Source organism: Orcinus orca, chromosome 1, assembly GCF_937001465.1.
Source record: "Orcinus orca chromosome 1, mOrcOrc1.1, whole genome shotgun sequence".
Lineage (NCBI taxonomy): Eukaryota > Metazoa > Chordata > Mammalia > Artiodactyla > Delphinidae > Orcinus > Orcinus orca.
In genome coordinates this window covers 119,811,760-119,818,759 of record NC_064559.1, presented here as the reverse complement: position 1 = coordinate 119,818,759, position 7,000 = coordinate 119,811,760, and positions in this window count along the sequence as shown.

Genomic DNA, 7,000 nt, shown 5'->3' with positions numbered 1-7,000 from the left:
TAAAAATCATTTTCTATTGATCTATTATATTTTTCATAGGGCTATAGAGAGATGTCCTGATTATCATGTATATATCTGTAGCCTAGATAAGTGCTTTTTTCTTGGAAGGTTAGTAAAGAATTTTTAAGCAAATTAAAAAGGATCTTTTATGTTCACTGGTTTGTCAAGAGTTAAATTAATATTACTAGTCTACCTTTACTAATAAATTTTTTTTTCTTATTTTGTTCACTGAAGAATAAAACACAAGTGTTTCCTTTGGGATTCTCTTCAGTGGCTTGTTTCCAAGATTACTTGGTAAAATCATTCATCCGGGAGCACAATGTTTCTACAAATGTTTAATAAAATTTTATAATAACTTTTTCCTAGAGTATGAAAAATGAAAATTATAATACCCCTTGGATGTAGATAGGAAACCAAGAATTTCTTTTTGGATTGATATTTTGGGAATAACACAGCCATATTATGCTTTTAGGAGATGATGTGTTAAATATTTGTTTATTGGTATTGTTGTTTAAGAAATAAAGTTTAAATTTATATACTGAGTCTTGAAATTATTACTTTAAACTGCTAAAGTCAAGTTTAAAGTAACAAAATAGTCTATATTAACTTAACACTTTACCCATTTTGAATGTTTAAATACCAAACTCTTTTTAAAAGTACATAATAGTATAAAAGAGTAGGGTGGCTACTGCAGCATTATTTTCCTGACCAAGCATGCTCATTTGTAAACACAAGTGCTATAACATAAAAATGCATTAAGGCATTGAAAAAATTTATAGATCTCAAGAAACCATACCGCAAGTCTTCTATATAAATTAAGTCAAATAGAAGAAATAACTTGGGAAAGGTAATGATGGAAATATAATATTTGACACAATTTCAAAAAAATCAATGATAAAAATTTAAACAATTAGATTTACATATGCATGTGATGAAACTCAATATTCTAATAAATATGAAAATTGATTTCTATAAATTATGCCAGAATACTCATCACTTGATTTATGTGTAGGCCTATATCACTTCAATAGATTTTTAACAGTTGATTTCGTTTTTTTTAATTTGTATTTTATATTGGAGTATAGTTGATTAACAATGATGTATTAGTTACAGGTATACAGCAAAGTGATTGACATGCACACACTACTGCATTTAAAACAGATAACCAACAAGGATCTACTGTATAGCACAGGGAACAGTTGATTTCTTTAATTATTTCCTATGGATCCAGTGTCCCAAGAATGTCTAGAAACTAGGTAGTAAATTTAATTATCATAGGTGATTTTGGTAATCAGCTTCAAAGGGACTCCCAATGAATCTTGCTTCCTGATATTCATGTCCTTGTGTGATCCCCTCTCCTTGTGTGACCTGTTTTTAAAATTAAAATGTGGCAAATGTGTCACTTCTGAGATATACCTATAAAACACTGTTACTTCTGTCTTGCTCACGTTCTCTCTCTGGCTTTTCTGGTATGCTTTCTCTGATGAAGCCAATTTTCATGTTGTGAGTTGTTCTATGTAGAGACCCATACAGCAAGGAACTGAGGGTGGCCACCAGCCAGTGAGGAACTATGCCCCTTAGTACAACAACCTCCAAGGTACAATAACCACATAGTGAAATTGTTGTGCCTTCCAATGAGATCATAGGAAGCTGATACAGAGCACCCAGCTAAGCCATATCTGGATTTCTGACCCCTAGAAACTGGAAGATAATTAATGTGTTCTCTTAAACCTCTAAGTTTTGAATACATTTGTTATTTAACAATAGATGACTAATACAATGCTTTTTTAATTTTAGTTTCTTAAACTCAGTGAAAAATCTGTGAAAAAAACTTAGGTATGAAGCTGAGGCTAAGAAATTTCAGTAGATCCCATTCCTCTCTTCTGCTGTAATTTGGTATATTTCATTCTCAGCCTAAAGCTGAAAGCAAGATGTATGTTTCTACCAGGGTCCAGTGTTCTTGGATACAGAACAAGCAATTGCCTGAGAGACTCATTCTCAACATGCTTCTCCTAGGTTTTTTAGCCTAAGAGGCTATCAGCTCTTGTCATACCATGATGATCCATTTGCTCCCTGTGTTGAAAGAAACAGGTTATTTCTAAAGAGCCTGTTAACTATATACTATATATGGAATGCAGACCCCATTAATTATTCTCCTATTTTAAAAATAATAATTTTATGTAATGAACTATGTACTTGAATTTCTAACATTGAACAATTAATCTTTCCATTCTAGAAACTCCCAGTTTTATCATAAATGTTAATCTACTAAACTCAGTTAGCTCACAAATCTGCATTTGTATATCAGCATTTCTGTGCTCACTAGAAGACATCTGATACACAAAAGTAGTATAGACAATTTCAGCCTAGTAAAATATTTTAAAATTATATATTCTTATCTCTTATTTTCCTATAACATTAAGTTGAAAGAAGTTTTAAATGGACTTAAGATTTAAAATTTTACTGAGATTTTTCTGTACTTTTTAGTACCTGAAGATTTGGCTATTCATGTTGTTGATAATAATCCAATAGCTATGGGATCTGCTGAAGATTTCACTGAAGCGTGGGCAAAGTATGTTTGAAGTTAGCCAAAGGAGAAAAATATAGCACTCTTGAAATTACTCTGTTGAATTTAATAGAGTGATGGGTGGATAGTTGGACAGAAGGATTGATACAGATAAAGGTGTGGAAACAATAAAACAGGGAGAAAGAGAGAGAGAGGAAGTATTCTTCATCATTTCCTGTATCATTTGTCTTCCTCTTTCGTGAGGTTTTTTTCTGACTAAACTTTCATTTGATGAGAGTCATCTTTGAAAATTTTTCTATCAGAGTATATGCATGGTTATATCCTGAATCCTTTCATGTCTGAATGTTCTTTCCTTTTGTTTGTGTGTTTTTACTTTTTTCACGTATCTTGAGGTATAATGTACATATCATAAAATTAACTAAAAAGTGTAAAAATCAGTGATTTTTAGTAAAGTTATACAAATGTGAAACCATCTTCACCATTTAATTCTAGAAGATTTCCATCACCCCAAACAGTTCACTCCTGCCCTGTAGTCAGTTCCTGGTTCTATCCTCAACCCGAGGCAACCACTAATCTGTTTTCTGTCTATATAGAACTTCCTTTTCTGGACATTTCATACGTTGAATTATACAATAAACAGTCTTTTGCACCTGGCTTCTTTCGCTTTCATAATATGCCTGAGATTCCTTTATACATTATGATGAATGCATACTCTGTTCCTCTTTATTGCTGAATAACAGTTAATCATTTCCATATAACACAGTTTGTCTATCCACTTACCAGTTGATGGACATTAGGATATTCCAAATTATAGTTTGGAGCTAAAATAAATTATGCCACTATGAACACTCATGTACAAGAATCTGTGTAGAGGGCTTCCCTGGTGGCGCAGTAGTTGAGAGTCCGCCTGCCAATGCAGGCGACATGGGTTCGTGCCCCGATCTGGGAAGATCCCACATGCCGTGGAGCGGCTGGGCCCGTGAGCCATGGCTGCTGAGCCTGTGCGTCCAGAGCCTGTGCTCCTCAATGGGAGAGGTCACAACAGTGAGAGACCCGTGTACCACACACACAAAAAAAAAAGAATCTGTGTAGATATACATTATTTCTTTTATGTAAATTCCCGAGAATGGAATAACTAGGTTATATGGTAAATTTATGTTTAACATTTTTAACAAATGCCAAACTGTTCTTTAAGATGGCTGTACCATCTAATATTCCCAACAGCAAAGCATGAGGGTTGTAGTTTCTCCACATCATTCCAACACTTGTTATGTTTGTCTTTATTATAGTCATTCCTGTCGGTATATAATGATAGCTCATTATAGTTTTAATTTGTATTTTCTTAATGACTAATGGTGTTGAGCACTTTTTCATGTGCTTAATAAAACTGAGACATCTCCTCCAGTAAATTGTCTATCCTCCAGTGAATTCATATCTTTTACCCAATTTTAAAATTAGGCTCTTTGTCTCATAGATTTCCAAAACATTTTATCTTTCTTTCTTTTTTTCTTGCTGTTCTTTACACTTGACATTTTCTATTTCTCTATCTTGAAATGCACTGGTTCTTTCTTCTGCCATTTTAAATCTGATTTTGAGATCCTCTATTTTGTATTTTACTTTTTATTTTTTTTAACTCCAGAATTTTCTTGTTTATTTTAGTAATTTATTTTCTTTATAGAGATTCTTTACATGTAGAGTCATTATCATCATACTTTTCTTTAATTCTTTGAAGATGGTTTCCATTAGTTTTTTCAACATCTTTATAATACTTAAAAAATTGTCTGCTAATTTCAATATAAAACAATTCTATAAAACAATTTTTATTTACTGGCCTTACTTGAATGTGTGTCCAACATTCTGGTTTCTTTTCAAGTGTCTTAATTTTTTGTTGAATAATTGAAATTTTAGGTATTATATTTTAGCAACTTTGGATTCTGATTTTTCTCCTAATGCTGTTTTTGTTACTGTGCTTTGTGTTGTTGTTGTTGTTTAATAACTTTATTGAACTAACTCTGTGGAATCTCATGGTATTTGGCCACAGATGCCTCTAATCAGTTTTTTTTTTTTTAATTTAAGTTTAAATTCAAGTAGTCACTGGCCAGAGGCTGTGCTTAAACACTTATAGTGTGAAAGGCTTATACCCTCTGCTGATGGATATGATGTGTATGTATGCATGTGGGTGGGTGGGTGGTAGTATTCAAGGCACTTTTCAAATGTGTCTTACTTTTACTTTTGGTTGACCATCTTATATGTTCTCTGAGATTCTCACAGTTAGTCAGGAATATATGGTTAGGTGGGACCCCCTCCATTTTCTCCTGAAAATGCAGTCTTTCAATCAACTACTGGATATATGGTAATCTTATCATGACCCTTAGGGCTATTTCTTTTTCTGGATCTTTCATTTAAGTTTCTAGCTAGTCTGCTAGTCCATTGCTTGCCTAAATCAGGATCACAATCTCTGCCTCATGGATCTGCAGATTTTTATATTTATTTGTCCTGAGATTACTAATGTTACTAATATCTTAATGCCCACTCCCTTGCAAATGAATTGGGCTCCCTCTGGTGGTGAAGCTGTTGTCTTATATGGCTGGTCTTGCTTTGGTAGAACTACTTCAATGGCTGAAACAGAGTTGGAAGGATGAAAACAGTCCCTAGTAAGAATACTGCATTCTCACACTGTTTTCACCAGAGATTTAATAGTATTCCTGCATAAACAATTCGCAATTTTTGTATGCCTTTGTCAACTACCAGAACTCAAATATATATTTGTATTTCATCATTTTATCCAGTTTTAGCACTGTTTTTTGAGAGATTTGCTGAGCAACTCATTCCATCATGTCAAATGTCCCACAGACATGACTTTGCTCCTCCCAACAGATGTATGTTATTTCTAATGACTGTAATATTCTTGCATCACAGTCTTTTTTTGTCAATAGTCTATACATGGTATTTCATAGTTTCTTACATTGCAGTATTATTGATAGATTCAGTGTTAGTACAAATCTCTTTCCTTTTTAAAACCCTATTTTCCCCCTCTTGAATCTTGTAGTGTATCTTCTTTACTCCTGGAGTTTGGAAGCTTCATCAGAGTTTAACTCATGGAGTCCCCTTTCATATATATTTCAAACTCAAGAGAATTTACCTCCTCCTCTAAGGACCAATTTCAACAAATTGTTCTCTTTGAGCTTCTTGTGAAGGGATCAAATGATATTTACCTGTTCCCAACTTCAAGGAGAGAAATCCAAACCATATACTTTGAGTGGCCATTTATTCTATCTGTTGCCAAGGGGTACAAACACATCCACTCTCACATAAGTGTCAAAACAATCATTGTTTCAGACAGTGGTTTCATAAATATGCTGAAATTTACTCTCTTCAAGAAGGAAGCTAGAAAGAAGAGTTAAAACTATATACTAAAGTCACAATTTTTTTGCTCACCCATGTAATTTACAGTAACTCTTTGACCACTTTAACTATTTGATATAGTGTTATCAAAAGCCCAAATAATTTGAGATACCAGAGTTGAAAGGCAGTGATAACATATTATACTGCACAGAATATTCCATTTAAGAAAGTACATTTGAAATGTTAACTTTTGAGCTGAGAAATTTATTCCAGCTTCTCTCTTTTGTTCTTCATAACATTTTAAAGTTATTCTATACATATATATGTATACATTTTTCAAGAGGCTTTCATCAGAAGACATTACATTCTGACATAGATGACTCATTTGTTGTTTCTTACAATGCTCTCTACCCCCAAATAATTGATTCTCTACTAACTATTTTTATCCACATATTTATAAGATTATATAATATTCATACATATAACCTACCAAGAACCCTGCCAGATAACTTTTTTTTTTTTTTTTTTGCCATTTCAGAGCTGATGCTTTAAGAAGTAGTGATTGGATTGCCATGTATCTTTTCCACAAGACCTACAGTATTACAGATACAGGGTGCTCTGCTCATCACAGGTATGGAATGAAGATGATATGGAATAGAGCAAAACCTGACCCCCAATGAACATTTAAAATGAAAGACAAACATTAGTTTTTGTAAGCTGATGAGAATTAGAAGTAGTTTATTACTATAGCAAAATGTAGCTTATTTTATCAATGCATTTTTAAAAAATACATTTCACAGACTTCCTAATTTTTTTATAGGTCAAATAAAAATTAACAAGGAAGTGTTTTAATGTTCATTATATTCTCTGTAAAACTAATGAGAAGAGACAATAGATAAGGTAAAGAAAACAATATGCCTTTCTTATGTATATTGCCAACACTGTGTTACTGAGTTTTTTTCAGTTCTCATGAACTGCATTCTCAGGAAAACTACAAATCACCCACCAAGGATTTTATTTGTGTCTTTCTACTTAGTAGGCCTATCATTTCTTGGCTTTAATGGGACCTAGTTAGGGCCACAACCCGGCTGATTTTCATAGCTATAGTGAAATACAAAGCCATCAACA